Consider the following 20,896-nt stretch of genomic DNA (forward strand, 5'->3'; position numbering starts at 1 on the left):
TCCCCAGCACGCTTGGGAGCCAGTTTTCTCTGCCTCATTTCCATGTCTGGGCCACATTTGTTCCCCTTTATAATATCTCTCTCAATTATACCCCAGGCATTAGCTTCTGAGTTGCATTGCCCCAGGGGTGGGGGTTCTGAGTTTTGCTCATTAGATGCTAAATTACTGCCACCAAAAAGCATCAAATGACAGTTTTCAACCTTTTGCTACCATAAAGCACAGACAATAAAATAATAAGGAGCAATAGAGAAGCAAGGTTTGTGGGAACAGAAGGAGTGAATGTCTGTTTCAGGCCATTCATCTAAGTGGCAGCATTCAGTGGGTGAATGCTTAAGAAAGCATATAGCTTCAGTTTATGGAGTGAAGGATGTAGGAACACAGATCTGTCACTTTTGTCTGATACAAGTAAAACAATGGGCTCATTGCCTGTGGATGCTCTCCTATTAACAGAAACTTTCACTCACACAGAACCACTACTCAGAATAGCAATTTTAATTAATAAAGAGATTGGTAAATGTTTTCTTTTCACTCCTAGAACCCTTCCAAATAGCATCTGGACTATGGGCTGTAGCCTTCCTGGGGCCTTATTCCTGAGAGAATTTGGTAAAGGAGGGAGATTCACCTGTTATGCAGTGGATGTGTTGAGATGTACCTTGTTTTTCCCCATGAGTTTGAGGATGAATAGTTTGTGTAAAGCCTCTCCTCTCTCTCTCTCTCTTTCTCTCCTTCCTTCCTTCCTTCCTTCCTTCCTTCCTTCCTTCCTTCCTTCCTTCCTTCCTTCCTTCCTTCCTTCCTTCCTTCCTTTTTCTCTCTCTTTTTCTTTCCTTCTTTCCTTCTTTCTTTCTTTCTTTCTTTCTTTCTTTCTTTCTTTCTTTCTTTCTTTCTTTCTTTCTTTCTTTCTTTCTTTCTTTCTTTCTTTCTTTCTTTCTTTCTTTCTTTCTTTCTTTCTTTCTTTCTTTCTTTCTTTCTTTCTTTCTTTCTTCTTGTAAAGGATGTTGCTGTAGATATAAATCCTTTGTTTTGGTCAAAGCCAAAACAAAGTTGTGCATTGTAGTAGGAAAATGTTTAGGGTGTCCACACTGCTTCATCCATTGCATAGTTCACTGTCTACTTTCTTACCCATCCCTCAAAACTTTTCCACTCATGCCCTTTTGGCTAGTGTACCATCACTCTAATTTAAAGGTTCTCACTCATGTAATAAAGATTTACATACCCTAGACTAATGAAAACATTTCCTTCTTTTCTCCCTCATTTTCCAAGTCCCCCTCCCTCAGCTTGCTCCTTGGAGGTCAACTCTAAACTGTGCTTGGGGAACCTTGTAGTGATGGGCTTCCTATCTGGGATTCCTACTCTCAGAGCATCAGCTCTTACCCCTTGAGTTACCTCCACAGCCCTTGGTCCTTCTTCAAACAGCCTATTAGCAGAATTTTCTGCTATTGATCGATTTCTGCTATTCTTGGTTTTTATGACACCACACTGTCTGCTTTATTCTCTCCTCTCTCTCTCTCTTTCTCTCTTTCTCTCTCTCTGAACTATGTCAGGTTTTTCTTCCTTTCTTATTCTCAGGACTGGAGCAATAGCACAGTGGGTAGGTCCTTTGCCTTGCACATGGCCGACCCGGGTTCGATTCCTCCATCCCTCTCTGAGAGCCTGGCAAGCTACTGAGAGCATCCCGCCCTCACGGCAGAGACTGGCAAGCTACCCATGGCATATTCAATATGCAAAAAACAGTAACAAGTCTCACAATGGAGACGTTACTGGTGCCCACTTGAGCAAATCAATGGGATGACAGTGCTATAGTGCAACAGTGCTTGTTCTCAGCCATTAAGTGTTGACTTTCCTTTGAGGTTCAGCTCTGGATTTGATTTTTCTTGTACTTTGCACTTATTTTCAAGGATCTTTCTTTACCTGTGACTCTCTGTAAGTGTCTCATATGCAGGATGCTCCTATACTTCCCCTCTCCTGGATTCCTGTAACTTGCCAGATTATCGTTATTTCTACATGATATCTCAAGATGTTGCAAACTCAGATGTTTGTGTGTTAAAGCTCAAAATTTTCCTCTAATTATGGGCCACTATCATCTGCATTTGGTGAATTAAGACGATAATTGCTTTCAACAAGTACTTTTTCTTGCTCACTACACTGATCTATCATGTCTTGTCTATTTTCTCTCTTCATTGTTGCTCTTTATCTTTCCATCTCTAGCCCCTGATATAGAACCTAGCACATAGAACACTCGATACATATTTGGTAAATAAATATCCACAATAGTTCTCTAGTTCAGGCTACTATAGTCTTCAGCCTGGACAACTGAGTCATGTAATAGAGATTTCACCTAAGTTCCCCCAACTTAAATGTTTTTCATATTATAAAATATATGTATTTAAAAAAGCAAATCTTTTCATTCATCCCCTTTTCAGTTTCAAACACTTTAATGTTTTTTTAAAAAAATTTTATTAGTGAATCACCATGAGGTACAGTTACAGACTTACAAACTTTCATGCTTGCATTTCAGTCATACAATGGTCGAGTGCCCATCCCTCCACCAGTGCCCATTTTCCACCATCAATGGTCCCAGCATCCCTCCCACCACCCAACACCATCCTCCTCCCACCCCACCCCGCCTCTGTGGCAGGGCATCATCTTTTGTTCTTTCTCTCCTTTTGGGTGCTGTGGTTTCCAGTAGAGGTATTAAGTGGCTGTCATGTTCGGTCTATAGTCTACTTTCAGACCACATTTCCCATCCCGAATGGACCCTCATAGCACCCTTTTCTTGGTGAGCTGCCTTTCTTATCTGAGCTGCCTTTTATCTGAGCTGCCTTTTCCCCCAGGATGCCAGGCCAGCTTCTAAGCTGCAGAGTAATCCTCCTGGTACTTATCTCTACTGTTCTTGGGTGTTAGTCTCCCATTCTGTTACTTTATATTCCACAAATGAGTATAATCCTTCTATGTCTGTCCCTCTCTTTCTGACTCATTTCACTTAACATGATACTTTCCATATTGATCCACCTATATGCAAATTTCATGACTTCATCTTTCCTAACAGCTACACAGTATTCCATTGACAAACACTATAATGTTTTAAGTGTAACACATAATTCTCAGGCACTGTAGCACTGTCCTCCTGTTGTTCATCGATTTGCTTGAGTGGGCACTTCAGTCCAATAGCAATAATAATGATAATCTACTTTCTGGAGCTAGAGCTGAGAGCAGTGTGGCCGAGGGGGCTCCTACAGTGGACAGTGGTTGATCATGGGTGGGAGTGAGCCCAGCAGGGGCCGGGGGAGGGGAGTCGCTGGCCTGCACGTGGCTGAGAAGCACGAGGTACTGTGGGACGGGAACCTTTTTGGACTAGAGAAGGTGGCAGAACCGCACACACCCAACTGGGGAAGTGGCGGGGCGGCAGGCCTCCAGTAGGAGAAGGGGCTGGCAGGGGCGGCCAGCGAGAAGACAGGGCCGCTCATGCCCCCAAGGGGGGCTGCCCTTGCTGCCCACATGAAGCTTTAAGGAACTCCAGCCCTAGTGCCAGCTGGCGTCTGTTGACAGGGCCTGTAGAGGGTTGCCCAGAGGACGCATAGGTGAGAGTGTGCTGAGCGCGGCCACGGAGGGGTCTGTAACACTAACACTAACAGGATGTTTAGTTAACGCTCTAGGCCAGTGTGGTCTGGGGCCATCTTGGCTCACGCTAGGTTGATCCAGTCCGTGAACATTAGCAGTTTTTGGGTTGGTCAGAAGTGACACAGACGACGCTTCGCCCGTCAGGGGGCCCCTTCTCCCGCCTCTGTAAACCAGGTTAGCGACTAGCCGATAATTCTTAGGATTAAATAAAAATTGTAACATGATTTTTAAGGGCTTATGCAGTTTTTCCAATGTGAGTCTCTCCATCCTTATCTTGCCAGGCACAATGTCATCTTCCTGTATCACTTTACTTTGTGCCTCTCACAGTTGCAGCACTGCCTCCTGCTGGGAGAGCTTCCCCCAGATCCACATTTCTCCCCACTTCCCAGTGACCCTCGTCAATGGTCCAGATCTTCCAGATCCTGACACGTATAACACCTGTAAGGGTGTATACTTAAGGGTCACAATACTGTAATGGTCACCTATATTTCATTTCACCTGTAACACCCCACCACATACCTCTCAGAGCAATACTTTCTTTTTTTAAATTTTACATTTTATGCTTATTTTGTTACTATTCATCTCTTTCAAGAGGGTAAGCTCTATGATGATAGGAACAATATGTACTTACTGTGTTCTGTTATGTTCTTGGAACACAGCATGGTTGGTGCTCAATGCAATTTGTTAGATATACAGACTTCCTTCCTTCCTTCCTTCCTTCCTTCCTTCCTTCCTTCCTTCCTTCCTTCCTTCCTTCCTTCCTTCCTTCCTTCCTTCCTTCCTTCCTTCCTTCCTTCCTTCCTTCCTTCCTTCTTTTTTAAAATTTCTTCCTTTCCACTGTGAGATACATAGTTACAAAGTTGTTCGTGATTGAGTTTTGATCATACAATGTTCCAACACTTATCCTCTCACCAGTGTACACTTCCCCCACCCTTGTTCCCAATTTCTCTCCTTCCAATCTTCAATATGCCTTTATGACAAGATGCATTCTTCTTCTTCTTTCCTGTCTCTCTCTGGCTCTGTCTCTCTTCTTTTGGGCATTATGGTTTGCAGTATAGGTGCTGAAAGGTTATCATGTATTTCTCTTTACCTACTTTCAGCATTCAGATCTTGTCCAGAGTGATCATTTCCAGCTATCATTATCATTGTGGTCTCTTTATCCTGTCTTCCCTCTACTCCCACTTGTGGCAAGTTTCCAACCATGGACCATTCCTCCTGGTCCTCTTCCCTACGTCCTGTCCTTGGGTAATAGTCTCATATTATGTTTTTTTTGTATACACAAATGAATGCTATCATTCTAAGTCTGTCCCTCCCCTCTGACTCATTGACTCATTTCACTCAGAATGATACTCTCCATGTTCATCTATTTATAAGAAATTTTTATTACTTCATATTTTCTAACAGTTGCATGGTATTCCGTTGTGTAGATGTACCATAGTTTCTTAAACTAGTCATCTGTTCTCTGGTACTTGGTTTGTTTCCAGATTTTAGCTATTGTGAATAGTGCTGCAATGAAGATAAATTCACTTTGATTCTTTGACAAGCTCATTTTTAGGTAATGACAGACAAAGAAAGAAAATTTCAGAGACACCTTTAGGAACACATCTTGAGTGGCAGTAGTCTTTCCTGGTCTGGGTGGGTAGGAAGTGCCATATTTGTTAGTGATACCTCTGTCTTGCGTTATTACAGCAGAAAAGGGAAGGACTATCAGAGGCTCTCCTCTCTTCCAGAAGTGATTATAGCACATCTTTCTGTGGCAACCCACTAACCTCATACTATGGCTTGTGGATAAAATAGTGCTTCTTCGTTCCTAGAAGATTCCACAGTGCCTATGTCTTTCCAATTCTTTGTAGCCATACATAATCCTACTGAGGCAAGGGTGTGTTTGTGTGTGTGTGTATTTTTTTACTAAAAAATTTTTTATTTTTAAAGGCATTTGACTGAATATTTGGTTATCTATCTTTTACAATAGGACCAACATTATTGTTCTATACTTGCAGTATTGCTACACTTTGCCCACAAGCAAAATGCTTGAATTCCTCCACCATTATCTGAAACTCTGTTTCTTCTACTATTCCTTTTGCCCTGCTCAACCCAGAATTCTCAAATTATAGTTCTATTGACCATATACCAGGATTTTTACAGAGAGATGATCTAATCAATTGTTTTGCTTCTTTATACTCTTCAAATGAGTGAGATTATCTGGGCTTTGTAGGACACCCCCCTCCTTGCCACACACAATTTCAGTTTACTTAATTCCTTCCAGTTTCATCCAAGCTGTAGCAAATCGCAAGATTTCATCTTTTATCTTTACTAAATAATATTCTGTTGTGTCTGTATAACACAATTCATTTCCCACTCATCTGTTGTCAGGCATTTGGGTTGTTTCTATATGTTGGATGTTGTAAATAATGCAGTAATGAACAAAGGTGTGCACATATACTTTTGGATGAGTGCTTTGTGTTCTTGGAGAAATACCTAGGAGTAGAATTGCAGAATCATAGGAAAAATAATAATTTTGGGAAGTTTTCTTTGGGACATACTCAGCAATACTTAGGTCTTATTCCTGTGCTCAGGGATCACTTCTGGCAGTGTTTTGGGGACCATATGAGATGACGGGGATTAAACCTGGGTAAGTTGTGTGCCAGACAAATGCCCTACCTACTGTAATATCTCTCTGGCTCCAAAAAATCACAATTTATTGAGTAATATCCAAAGTATTTTCTAAAAAGACCAAACCAAGTAGAAGTCTTACTAATAGTGAGAGTTCATTTTTTACACATCCTCAGGAGCATATACTTCTGGATGTGTTTCTGGATTTTTAAATTTAGATCATCTTACTGGTGTGAGGTGATAACTTATTGTCTTGATTAGAATTTTTCTGAGAGTGATGATGAGCATTTTTTCCCATATGGCTTTTGCCCGTATTTTTGTTATCTTGAGGAGTGTTTAGCTCCTCTCCCCATTTTTTCCCTATGTGTTGTGTACACAATTCAGTGGGTGTGTATATTTATTTTAGCATTCATTTTTATTTCATAGCACAGGAGCTTCTCAGTTCAACGTCGCCTCATAGTTTATTTATGCTTTTGTTTTCTTTGCCAACGGGTCATATCATTGAAGACACGTCTGAAATCAATGTGTTTTAATGGACTCTTAAAGACTTGGAGAGTCATGCCTATGTTTTCATCAATGTGTTATAGAAATAAGTTTGATATCAGTTCTTGCATTTACTTTAACCTTTGTGTACAGTGTTAGATAAGGGTCAAGTTTCATTCATTTGTATAAGTTTATCCACTTTCCCCAGCACCATTTTGTAGAGAGGCTCTCTAGGTACAATTCAAGTACCTAGTCCCTTTGTCATAAGTTAACTGCCCAGACACATAAGGTCTTATTCTGAGCTCTTCGTTTTTCCATCAATCTGAGAGTCTATCTTTGCTCCAGTACTCTTCAGAAATGTTGGACAACAAGCATAGGTTTAGACTGTCCTCTGGGAATGTAGATAGCCTCAATTTTATGCACAAACAGTTGTGTGCACTCGTATGTGGGCAGTTCTTTGAATGGTATTGTTTGGGGTTCAATGTATTTTTGACGTTTTTTCTTCCTAAAATGATGTTTTTAGGTTGGGATTTTTTATAATATGTTAAATACTGTGTACAATAAAAGTCCAATTCCAGAGTATGTCCAGGGTAAAGGAAAGAATACTTGAAAGCCACTTAGCATCTACTGTGTCACTAGCTGACAAGTGAACAAAGTGCTATTCTCACCATGTCAGAGGAAATACATCACCAGCCAGGACACACATCAGAAGAGATGCTCTGGAAGAGTTGTAAACAGATCACGGAATACAGAACCATTTCCCCAGTAACAGAAGGCTTGTGTTTTACAATATTTGTTTGTGGTGAAAGAAGGGAAAGTGAGAAAAAAGTCTTCAGCAAAATAACTCATGATAATTCATGAGTTATTGTCTTTGTGCCTAAAAATCTGAATCTATCTGTAGATCAGACTTTAAAATAGGAACATATTTTCTTTTTCTTTTGTAAGAAATTGGAAATCACGCAACCAAGCAAATAGGATTTGCTACTAAAACAAACCACATTTTTTTTTTCTGTTACTATAAGGTGAAGGAGAGTGCATATAACAAATCTTAAGTAGTCTTAATAATTGCACAGTCTGCTCTGTTATGTTCCCATGTTCAATTCATCCAATTTCTACATTTTTATTTGCTCTTATTTTAAAAATTATCTTGAGATGCTGAAACTCATATTTGCAAGTATAGGTCAAGAGAAGCAAAAATGATGGTCTCTTCTGCCAAAAATCATCTATTGGACAGAGTTATTTGTTTCAATACAGTAAATTCCTTGTTTCACACAATAGCTACTTCCACAAATACAGGGATGCTCTGGCTGAAAATTACTTACAGATGCCTTTCCCTTCCCTCTGCAACCCACTTTCTTTTCTTCCTATTATCTGTACTACCAAATACTTTAGCCACATGTAAATATAGATATTTAAATTAAAAATAAATGAAATTAAATCAAATCACTAAGGTCCTCTTGTGGATGGAGGCTTCTGTATCAGTATGCATAAACGTAGTTTGTTTCCTAGGCACAGAAAGTTCTATTGACACCTTGGCTGTTAGATCTTTTGGCACGTTCCTTTGGCTTTGGAGCGGATTCCAGTCTCCTGGATTTATCTCCATTGTGTCTCTGTCCTCTCCAGAATAGGTGTATTTTAAGGCAATTTGTAAGGAAGTCCCACACATGTTTTGTGCTATTAAGAAAATGTTCACATAGCTCAAGACTTTGGTAAAGAGAAGCAGCATTGAATATCTCAAATACCTTTGACAGACTGCCTTCTAACTGGCTTTTCTAGTTGATACTTGGAAAGTCTAAACAATTTGAGGAAGTAGAATTAAACAATACAATGATCTTATTGGTCTATACAAAAATTCATTTTATCTAGTCTTCATACTATGATATTATCAGTATGAAATGTATTTACCATGCTTCTATATGAAAAATACATGTGTTCTGATCTAAGCAATAATTATCCCTTTCCTCAATTGTTCATAATTTTGGTAAGATCATGCCTAGCTCCCTCTGTCCTGCTGATGACTCCTCTAAGTATTCCTCTTCAAAGAGCTGGAAGCCACAATGCTAGTGCTGTTTTTGTTAACAAAGAAAAAGATCCAAGACTGGACTGACCTTTATTTATCCAGAGCCCATTTCAGTTTAGCAAAATTCAATATGCTTAAGATGAAAAGAAAATTGACTTGCTTATTTCCATTGTTCTACCCTGTAGGGAAAAATCAACTAAAGAGGTGGACAGAGCTGCCTGGTTGGTCATCAAAACGGGCCAGCTCTGAATTTGCACAGCTGGTATGGCAACAGAAATGGAAATTTATAACACTGTGGGCACTGCCCTCTTCTGCATGCAAGGGTCACTCTATATTTGTATTGTTCAGTTTGCTTTACATACCCACCACATTTCTGGCCAACCAGTTCTTTAAGTGCAGCTCTGAGATCAGAGTTTTATTAAATCCTGGATTAACAACCCAAGGCATTTAGTCTGACAAATATTATTACACTTGGAATTTTCTCCCCAGATTTTCTCTTTTTCACACTCATCCTACTTATAACCTCCACTCTGAATTAATTGCACTGATATGTAGACAGAAACCACCACCTTCAGACCCAAAGGTGAGGTGGGAGACTGAATGTTACTTTTATTTTCTAGACCTTACAGGACTCAATGTTAAAGACCTGGAGAGGGTACAGTTCTTTTGCTGGTGGTACCTCCTCATGTCTTCCTAGAGCTCCTGACCTTAAGTCCAAAATTTAGTTCATGAAACTCTTTACTGTTTTATATATCTATAGTGTTAAGAGGCTTTGGAGTAAGAGGTAACCAGCCACTTCTGTTCTGTCACTCACCAGTTGTATGGCCTCTGGAAGGTGAATTTCTTCAGGTACAGATTTATGAAGACTCCCTCGGGTGGGTGGGAAAGAATATAATGAAAGAAGTGACATGGGAATTATAGAGTTCCTGAAGAAGCGAAGACTCCCACAACTTTATTTGTGATTGTTTCTTAAAAATATGGGGTCCGGGGGTTGGAATGATAGTACAGAGGGTAAGGCATTGCATGCGGCCGACCTGGGTTCAATTCCCAGCATTCCATATGGTCCCCCGAGCACCACCAGTAGTAATTCCTCGGTGCATGAGCCAGGAGTAACCCCTGTGCATCACTGAGTGTGACCCCAAAAGCAAATATAATATATATGTGTGTATATATCTATATCTATCTATCTATCTATCTATCTATCTATCTATCTATCTATCTATCTATCTATCTATCTATCTATGGGGTCCCAGACTTTCCTTTGACTTGGTAAATCAGGATTTCTCATTAATTAAGGCTAGCTTATGGAGAAACACCCAGGTAGTTTAATGGGTGGTAAGATTTGGAAGCTGGATGGATTTGCATGAGCATCTTGTTCTTATTCATCCCACCTCCAACTTCTAATATTCAAATCCCTCCTGCAACATTTTACCAAGTGCACTTCAAGCATCTGTTTAAATATCTCCAGAGACACGCTGCTCATGAACACTTGGAGCAGTCTTTCTGTATTTGGCAGCCTTCAGAATGCTCCTTGTACTCAACCAGATGCCGCATCTAATGTTTTGTCCTTGTGGATGGTAATTCAACTCCTGAGGACATGAGGAGAGATTCCCCTCTCATTCTCCCTGTTTAACAACCTTCAAATATTTGAAACAGTTCCCATGTCTCTGAACTAGCACACCAGGCACTGAAGTCCTGTTATCCCCACTTAGTCCTCTGATCATCTCTACTGTTCCCAATGCAGCTCCATGGTGACAGATCCTGTCGCTGTACCTGCTGCTTCTCTGGCAGCTGACCACCCTAAAGTTTAGCATTCTTCTTTGGCAGCATTCATTCTCTTGGCAACTATGGACAGAAGAGTCTTATTTTGATTAGGTTCATCAGAGGGAATCGTGTGTCTCTTCCTGTGTTCCATTTCTTCAAGCATAATGCGAGATGTTTAAAACCAATACTTTTACAAGAAAATATTTTAACTTGAGAATCAAATAATGCTCATGATGAATTATTTAATGATTTTAACATGAGAATACAAGATATTTGGTTGTAGGGCAGAGAGCAGGTGCTAAGGGGGATAAAATGACACCTAGTCTAATTTTCTTTCATCAGATCCATCTTTTTCCTAAATTTTATTTTACTTAATATGAGTTACAAGATTATTTATAGTTGGGTTTTGGTATTCAATGCTCCATCACCAATCTTGTCACCTGTGTCAACTTGTCTCCACCAGCGTTCCCAGGTTCCCTCTCCTCTCCACTTCCCAACAGATATAGCCATCATGGAAGGTAGTACACATATGCCTCAGAAATTTAAAAATAGAATTATCATATGATCGCAACAATCCCACTTTTGAGACTATATCCAAAGGGAAGGAAATCAGTGTGAGATATCTGTAACCCTCTGTTAACTGCAATATTATTTCTAATACACAAAATATGAATATGAACTAACAACCCAGCACCCATGAATGGATAAATAGGAAAAGAAAATTTTATGTATATATGAAATATGGAATATTGTTCAGTTATAAAAAATGAATATACATGAATCTTGAAGGCATATATTAAGTCAAGTAAATCCGACAAAAATTAAAGCAGTCTAATCTCATTTACATGTGGGATCTAAGAGAAGTCAAACTCATAAAAGCGGAATAGATGGGTGGTTTCCAGGGGCAAATGAGAAGCATAGGCAATGGTGGTCAAAGTTTCAAATTTCCAATTATAAGATGATTATGTTCTGTGATGTAATGTATAGTAAGGTGGCAATATATAACAATACTGTAGGGTGTATTTGAGAGTGGCAAAGAGAATCAATTTGAGAAATTCTTACTACTCAAAAAGAAGTTACAACTATGTGAGACAATTGGTGTATATTTAAAAAAAATATTAACGTAGCAAAAACCACAGGTGTTGACACAATACTAGAATTAAAATGGATTCTATAACAAAGCTGCAATATTGAAATCAATAGGTATAAAAATCAATGTATGTGAAAATTGCTATATCTGACCTTAGGGTTGTAAAGTTCTGATCTAAAAATTGATTAATCTGTGCATTGCTTTAGGAGGTGTAGTGAGGCTGCATAAGCAGCCGCACAGTTCGGAGACTTCAGGATCTATGGACCAGTGAGTCACGCGGAGGTGGTTCTGGGAGGTGGGACTGGCTGCCAGGGTTTTGGAAGTACTGGGGTTGGGAGGAGGCTAGTCGCCCTTTTGTTTGAAGGAGACTTCAAACAAAACACCAGAGTTCTCAGCCTGAGCACTGGGTACCAGGAATTATTCACAGATCGGCCTTCTCTGCAGAGAGCATTTGTGAAGTGGTGGCGTTGAGCAGCCCTTGGCGTGCTGCAGAGCTAGGGTTTGAGTGCAGCCGCTGGAGCTTTGACTGGTTGGGTATTCCATCCTCCCGTCTCCTGAGGGCGCCCTGGAGATGTCAGCCGCAGGCACCAGTGACTCCATAAAGCTTAGCTGTTTGGCATTCGTTTCCTGAGAGATATAGTCAGCAATCAGTAGGAGCAGGGACAGTGTGTGAGATGGGGTGGCAGCAGCTGTCACAAATAATGCTTTTGTTTGTTTGTTTGTTTTTGTAGAAGCTTCTCCTGGCTGTGCTGGGGGTATAGGCAGAATCAGTCCTAGGAGAATTCTGTCTAGCCCAGGCTGATGGCACTCAGGGGGCCACTGAAATTACAGACAGGTGTGCTGAAGGGCCACTTGGTGCAAGACATCAAACTCAGAGCCTCAAGTAAACTAGACATGTGCTCTGCCACATTAGTTGTCTCCCTAACCTAGGCAATAGATATATTAAGTAGCCTGATTTTGTAATTATTTGCAATATCTATATGTTGCATTATGTACATGTTAAGTTATTGCATGGTATAGCTAAAGCTTCCACCATGTTATATATCAATTGTATCTTAATGTTGGAAAATAATAGACATTAATGAAACTAAAGGCTCTAGAAGATTAACTGAATTATCCTAGTACATATGTATAGTACATTTTTCCAATCTTCTGTTACAATGTATCATCTTAACAATGCTTTTTACCTATAGCATAATAAAGTTTTGTAGAAAGCACTTAGATTTAAGTAATTTCTTCTTAAGCCAGAGTCTTTCACACTTGTTTCGTTGATCTGTTGAGACTTTTAAAAATATAGACTAATATGTAATAAATCAAATTATTTAATAAAATAGTATGATTTATGACTTCTGTTGAAATATTGGAAGTATGGCTATTCTTGGCCTCCACAGTCACATAGTAACACTAGGATTGACCTCATAACCATATTTCTTTAATTGGGGCTCATACTCTTCACATTGCCTATAGATATTTGTAATTTTTCTATGACATTGTTGGCACAACATTGCATATTTTATAATCATTTGCCTACCTACCTTTTCTGTCAAACTTTTAAGTCTATCTTATGTCTATCTTATTTTTTCTCTTAGGTGTGCCAGAAAGTCTATCTTATAGGAGCTATTAGCATGCTACTTCCACATCTTAGATGCAAATAGAAAGCCTGCCTGATCTCCTAATAGGCATCAGTCAGTAGTTGTGTAGTGAAGTGTTTCCTGAAGCTCTGAAACTCAACTCTGGTTTTGAAGCTCAATCTTGCCACTCACAGATGTTTAACAAGACAAAAAAACATGCTTCCGAAAATGTCTTTACCTTTAAAAGAATGATGATGATATTGTCCATGTCTATTGCCTAACACTGTTGAGTAGAGAAAAGGGGCAAACTAAGAAACCTTTGGGAGCATGCTTGACAAGTGTGATTCATATTTCTGGCAAACCAGAAAAACAAATCTACATCTTTAGTTGTTGAGTGTGAGGCTCCTGCTGTATTGCAGTGCTCTGCCCACACTGGCTCACATGTCCTCCTTGCCTGCAGTTCCTGGAATGTCAGAAGCTTAAACTCATATGGAGGTAATAGGTGAAGATTTTCTCCTGAGGCTGCAGGGGATCCCTAGCTGACCCACTCAACTTCTCCACAGCCTGCTCAATTCAAAGAATTTTTGTTTTTTATTTTCACTAGTTTTGTGCTTTATTAGATACATAAATAACCAAGGGATTCCAAGTTGATGTTCTTTTATTGTAGGCGGCTGAGTCCTTGCACAATTATATGCTTACCCAAATAAGTGACTTTAATTTTGCTGAGTAATCAGATTGAGAATTTTATCTGTGCCAGAAATTTATACAGATCCACCCCAGATACAAAAGCATCCATATGCGGCAAAATTGATATTCTTGACAGTTCTCTCTTTCCCTAAAATTATGGCCTGTTAGTAAGTTTTACATTGAAGACCCTTGAAGCCTTCATGGCCCAGTGAGGCAGCAGAAAAATTCATACTAGAGGAATTCCCATTCCTGGAGGTAGTGTTTCTGATTGAAAGAGGAATGCCGCAGATAGAATTGGAAAACTTATTTGGATATTTCTCATAATTTGACTCATCTGCCTCAGAACATTTGGATAATTTTTGTACAATGGCAAATTGCAAAAATCTACTGAAGCTCTGAAACACAGACTTTGGGTGAGGGGTCCAGGAATCTTCCTTCTTACTGTTGATGAATATTTGAGTATGATTAAACAGAAATAATTAGTTTGGGAAATATGACAACTTAGTTGTTTTAATAGGACATATTTGTATGATCTGAGTATCAGTAAAGACACTTGCTTATGAGGTAATCACTTAAGATTGTATTTGTATTAGAAACCTGTAAAAATTTAAGATATATGCAAATCCATATTTATTAGAGTGCTACTTACAATTGCCCAAATTTGGAAACAACAAAAATGCCCAACAATAGACAAGTTAATAAAGAAATTATGATAGATACACACAATAGAATACTATGAGAAAAAAATAAATGTTGTAACATGGGTAGAACTAGAAGATGTCATGTTAAGTAAAATAAGTCTGAAGGAGAAAGAAAATACCAAATGACCTCATTCAAATGTGTTATATAGAAACAAACTAAGGAAATATATAATGTTAAATGAAAACAAACCTTCATATTATGACAACAAAACTGAGGTTACTAAGGAGGAGGGTGAAGAGGTGGTAATGAAAATATCATAGGGACAATGGTGAAGGGATTCTGACATTTTGTTGGTGGAGTGGGTGTGTTGCAGTAATGTTGATGATTAAAGCTTAGACTACCACAAACCATATTAACTCAAACATAATAATAAAAGAAAGGAAAGTTGCAGAAAAACAAAAAAATCTTATATAGTCATAAATATGAGTAATCATGATGATAAAGGCTGAGTTTCAAGACTGAAGTGACAAGTAAAGAAAGAATTGAGAAGGAAGTGGCATTACTGAGGAGTAACATCACTAGAATTTAATAGTTTATGTGTAAAAATGAATCATCTATATTAATTTTCTATATTCTGTTACTGTCATCCCGTTGCTCATCGATTTGTTCAAGCAGGCACCAATAACGTCTCTCATTGAGAGACTTATTGTTACTGTTTTTGGCATATCCATTATACACGGGTAGCTTGCCAGGCTCTGCCCTGCGGGCTTGATACTCTCGGTAGCTTGCCGGGCTCTCTGAGAGGGGCGGAGGAATCTAACACCGGTCGGCTGTGTGAAAGGTGAATGCCCAACAGCTGTGCTATTGCTATATTAACACATACAAATGCAAAAAAATGGCAGTTTGTACTTTGCTTAGTAGTGTTTGATTAAGAATTGGATGGACAAATTGGGGGTAAAAAATTTATAATTTTGCTTGCTCTTTTCTAAAAGAAGTCAAGTCAATCCAAGATCTTGGATTCCATGACTTCACTGTGGAGTTTTAGATTAAACTAAGATAATCTCAGATTCTGTTCTTCATTCATTTTAGAGGACACCTAACTAAGTCTATCTAGTTTGGTGTGATTTGTTTGGACATTTGGTATTGAATCTCCTCTCCCTATAAAAAATTTTGGCCTGAAAGTGTGTGGACCAGCTCTTCATTGAGCAAAGAAAAATTACAAAGTGAGCAAAACCTGAATGTTGCATCCATAAGAATAAAGTCTGTAAAAAGGGAAGGAAAAATGAAAAAAAAGGAAGATAAAAGCCAGAGGGTTACCTGCTTCCACTCTCTTTCCAATTGAAATTTAAGAAATCCTCTTGCTCAGGAAACACAAGACCTACCTTTGCAATAATCCTGTCATATGGTAGGAATCTCCTATATTGTTTGGAAGTTTCTCTTGAAAACGGAAACTGTGGACTTAACTCACTTGAGGTAATGTAACACTGAATCACATTCTTTCCTTTTTTTCTGGTTGCACTGAATTATTGTGCTAAACCAATTCACCTACTCCTTTTCCTCTTTCTCCTTTTTCTCCTTCCCCTTCTTTTTCCTATTCTTCTTCCTTTCTTCCTCCTCTTCCTCCTTCTCCTCCTCATCCTCATACTTCTTCATCTCCTCTTCTTCTTCATAGTGCTCAAAGATCACTCTTGGTTATGCTTGAAGGAGCATATTCTGTGCCAGGGATATAAGTGGGGTTGGTTTCATGTAAGGCAAGCACCTTATCCCCTGTACTATCTCTTTAGTTCTTCAATTAAATTATTCTGACACTAATTCCAGATCATTTAGAAAATCTATAAGAAAGTAACATATTCCTTTTTCCACTTATCTTGGAACATTACAAAAGAATAGTTTGTCCTTTCTATCTCCATCCGTTAACCAGGTCAGTATTATCCATTTGTCCTTCTTAAAGATAGTACTAGGTAGAAAATAACATCATAAGCTTGTGTATTTGTGGACATTTGGATTTAATCTGTAAGAACTTGCTAACATTCATTATAAAAGAAACCACGGCAACTGGAAATAAGCATCTTCTGGTGATTTTAGCAAGGTTATGCATTTCACAGTGGAGCTATGTTTCAGGTGTTGTATGGATACTGGTTTGTTCTAAATATTCATTAAAAATGTAACTGAAATCATTTGTAGCATTTGCTGAACATAGTAAATTTTTTACCCAGTAGTCCTACTATGAGAGAGTGTGTACTCGGTAAGACTGACCCCAGCTTCTGCTCCAAAGATGGTGTGTGTATTTACTCTTGAGCAAACTGAGTCAATAAAAATGTATTAATCTATGTGTTTTTTTCCCCTGGAATAAACAACCAATACCATTTTCCTCTGAAGTTTATGTTACAGAAGCCAGTGGGAGTGCTGTCTACAACTCATACAACCATTTTGTCTGACAATATGAGAAAGAACTAATACAGAGAAGAGAGACTGTGAGGATGCCATTTTACTCTTGCATCAAGCTCCAAAGGAAGATAGATGCTACCTTTGGATTTGTTATATTCATGAGAAAATAGGCCACTTATAGTTGGGTTGCAGCTAAATTATTTAAGCCCAAATCATTTGCTTCTTCTGATGTAATAAACCACTTAGGGAAGACCACCTCTTTGTTTTATATTGATTTTTAGAGGATCAACATAATTATACTTTAGTTCTATGCTCTTTTATGCTCTCTCAGATCTTTTATAAATAATATGCTATTAATAAACACTTAGAGCCATGAGGAAAATGCTCACTTAATGAGCCACATAGTAAAATCCAATAATAAATCAGGGAGTTCACTAAAAATTCACGCATTCTTTAATTGTAAAAGTTTTGAAGATTATGTTTCATCAGATACCATTCGAATGACTTTCCCATCTCTGAATTCTGGCTGGGCTTTCTGATCTTCAATCCATGGATCACTTATTTGAAGGAAATATGTCAAATTTCTTACTTTTTAAAACTATATTATGCTCATTTGCTTAATTCTCGAAGTGCCTTAAAAAATTTCAACCTTTTTATGGGAATAAATTTTTATGTGAGACCATGTCAAAGAGGCTATATGTTTGTAAACCTCAAAAACATGCCTGTAAGCCAGATTATAGAGTGGGAATAAAATGAATGCTCAGAGAAGTAGCATCCTTTCTGCCTCCAGTGCATGTAGCGATGACAAGTGCTCAAAAATGTTAGAGATCTAAAGCTATTTTTTTAACATTGGTGTCTTCTGAAGTTTGTGTCACAAAAGCTGATGGGGTATAAAAGACAAAGAGAGAAATGACAAATTGTGTCGTGCTGCAGATGGGAACAGTCATAATAGAATTGTAAAGTCTCCAAATGGAGGTCATACGTGGCTTCTCTGAGAGAAGTGTCAGTGATGAGGCCAAGGTCTGCCTACAAAGGGATGAGGAGGGGGAGAATGTTCATGTGATGAATGAATAAAATTTTTTTGATAGTAGAAAGATATCGAGCACTTGAGGAGAATGTGAAATATCTGAAGGGGAATTTATTTTTAATTTATGAATGAAAGTAACTTGGACTTCCTTATGTCTAAGACTCAGGAAATATATTAGAAATGATGAAGATTGTGAGAATGATAAAACAAAGTAAATACAAACAATTAAGGATAAGGGAGCATTCACCAGAGGGATGCTTCAAAGTGTGGTCTAGAAGGTAAACCCATCAACAAATTTGTGTTGGGCAGATTCTGAGTGTGTAGAAGAGGACTAGATAACATAAGACTTAGTATAATTAAGATATGATCTTAGATATAAAAGATCTTCGTAGGTCAGGTTTGGATTTCTGTATGTAAAGTCATAAAGATCATCAATAATGTTTATAATAATATTTGCAAAGATGGTAGCAAAATTTGTAGGGTGTAGTAATCAATAATTTGTTATAGTTACATATAAATAAAAAGATCAGTGCTCTCTGAATAAGTAAACTAGGCAGAATTAATGATATAAAATTGATGTGTTTTTATTATTATGCTCCTATTTTTTCATAGTAGCCTCATTTGGAACATATTCATGTTTTTAAGAGTAAGTTTCAGGACTGGAGTGATAGTACAGCAGGGAGGACTTTCTTGCATGTAGCTAACCCGGGTTTGATCTTGGCACTCCATATGGTTCTCCAAGCTCCATCAAAACTGATTCCTGGGCATAGATGCACAGCAAGCCCTGAGCACTATTGGGTGTGACCCCAAAACAAAAACAAAGCAAACAAGCAAACAAAATAAGAGTATGTCTCTAAGGAGCAAGTTGAAAGAAAGAATTTTTCTTGCATGTCTTTTGTGTGTTCTGTATACATAGTGAGGAGCCTTGTTACAAGAGGTGCTCTACCAACTAGCTGACATTCTTGCATCTAGAATTAAAATTCAGGAACAGAGATAACTCAAAAGACTGGACTGCATGGTTTGCATGAGGTGGGGGCAGGGGGCAGGATCAATCTCTGGCAGCAAACAGCAGAAACACTATCCAAGGACTATGGTCCTGAGTATGGTTAGGTGTCGAATACAATTAAATTAGAATAGAATTTATTATATTAATAGAATTAAAACTTGAACCTTGGTCCTAGGATTAGTACTTCCTACTGTATGGTGTCTTTGTGCTTTTAAATCTTACTAAATCATAATGCCAACAGTAAAACTTGTTGGGAAAAGGCTTGGTAGAACCTTAAAAGCATAATTGATGAAAGTAATGTAGAGAAATAAATAAAACGAATAATCTCTTGATCAAAATTTTAAAACTTTGATCAAACGCCATTATAAAAATCACTATACAGAATGAAATATTGCAAATCATGTATCTGACAAGGGTCTAGTATTCGTAGTAGATAAAGAACTCTTATAGTTCAACAACAACAAAAGGCAAATAATTAAATTAAAATTAATAATAGACTGGGTTAAATATTCTCTTAAGAAGATATATAAATGGACAAAAAGCATAAGATGCTTAACATCATCATTCAATAGAGAAATGCAACTAAAGAAACCATGATATATCTCCTTGAAAATTTATACCTGTTAGGTAGCAATAGTAGTTGTATTAAGAATAATAATATGATGAAAAATAATGTTGTGAGAATATGGAGAAAATAAAACTCTCATGCTTCTGGTGGTAATGTAAAATAATGCAGTCATTGGGAGAAAGTGTTTTGGCATTTTCTCAGCAAGTTAAACATTAAATTATGAAATTCATGCAATTCCATGGCTAGAAATAGATGACAAGGAACTGAAAATAATAACTCAAACAAAATATTCTACACAAGTTTTTATAGAAGCTCTAGTCAATAGCTAAAAGGTGGGAACAATCCAAATATCCATCATTGAACGAATGAGTGAGCATAATGAAGAAATTAACTATACTGAAATATTACTCAATCACAAAAATGAAAGAAGTATCATGCATTGTAAATCATTAACAACATTATGTTAGGTGAAAGAAGATGGAAACAAAGAATCACATATATTATGAAGTTTTTATATAGAATACCCCTATAAGAGCAAATTTGGAGAGAAAGAATGTGGGTTTTGACTGATAGAGATTGTGGGGAAGGAGGAATGGGGAAAAATATTACTCAATTGGAATGGTATTTCTTTTGGGGTGATTAAAAGATCATTGTGCAAAACGTCACTGACTTGCTCACATGAAAATGTTTAATCTTGCCTTAAAAAGATTTGACTTTCATGAAAAGAATGTTTCTGTGAACCCAGTCTACCTGGGTTCTTGTGTTTCCAGCATATGGGAATGGAAAACTTTGATGAGGCTCCAATCTTCTGGCATAGTCTTCTGGGGTTGTGATTTTTTTCTTCAAAACACTTTCTCTGCTGTTCATTTTTTTTTTTTGGCATTTTGGGTCACACTTGGTGATGCTCAGGGGTTACTCTTCGCTCTACACTCAGGAATTACTCCTGGTGGTGCTCAGGGGACCATTTGGGATGACGGGGATCGAACCCAGGTCGGCCACGTGCAAGGCAAATGTCCTCCCCGCTGTGCTATCGCTCCAGCTCCTGCTGTTCATTTTTTAAAGGATGTTTAATAATTTCTAATCAACTGAGGTTCCCCACACTTTTTTTAAAGTTAAAATCCCCATCTCAGAGTATGATTTCCTCGGTGTTTGCCTCTAAAATACAATGACATAACTGCTTTCTCATAATAATTTGAAAGTGTAGTAGACTTTCAAAATTTTGTTTTGTTTTTCTATTTCCCACACTGCTAGAAAAAATTTCTAATCATTTTGTTATGATTCAATGGCCTGATTAACCAGCTTCTTCAGAATAATGTTCCTAGGAGACATAGTTTAAAATAAACCAGTGGTAACTGAACAGTAAAGCAATGAGAAACATAATGAATTATAGACACAAATGAGTCTCATAAAATATTTACC

The sequence above is a fragment of the Sorex araneus genome, chromosome 11 (genome assembly GCF_027595985.1).
Source record: "Sorex araneus isolate mSorAra2 chromosome 11, mSorAra2.pri, whole genome shotgun sequence".
Classification (NCBI taxonomy): Eukaryota; Metazoa; Chordata; class Mammalia; order Eulipotyphla; family Soricidae; genus Sorex; species Sorex araneus.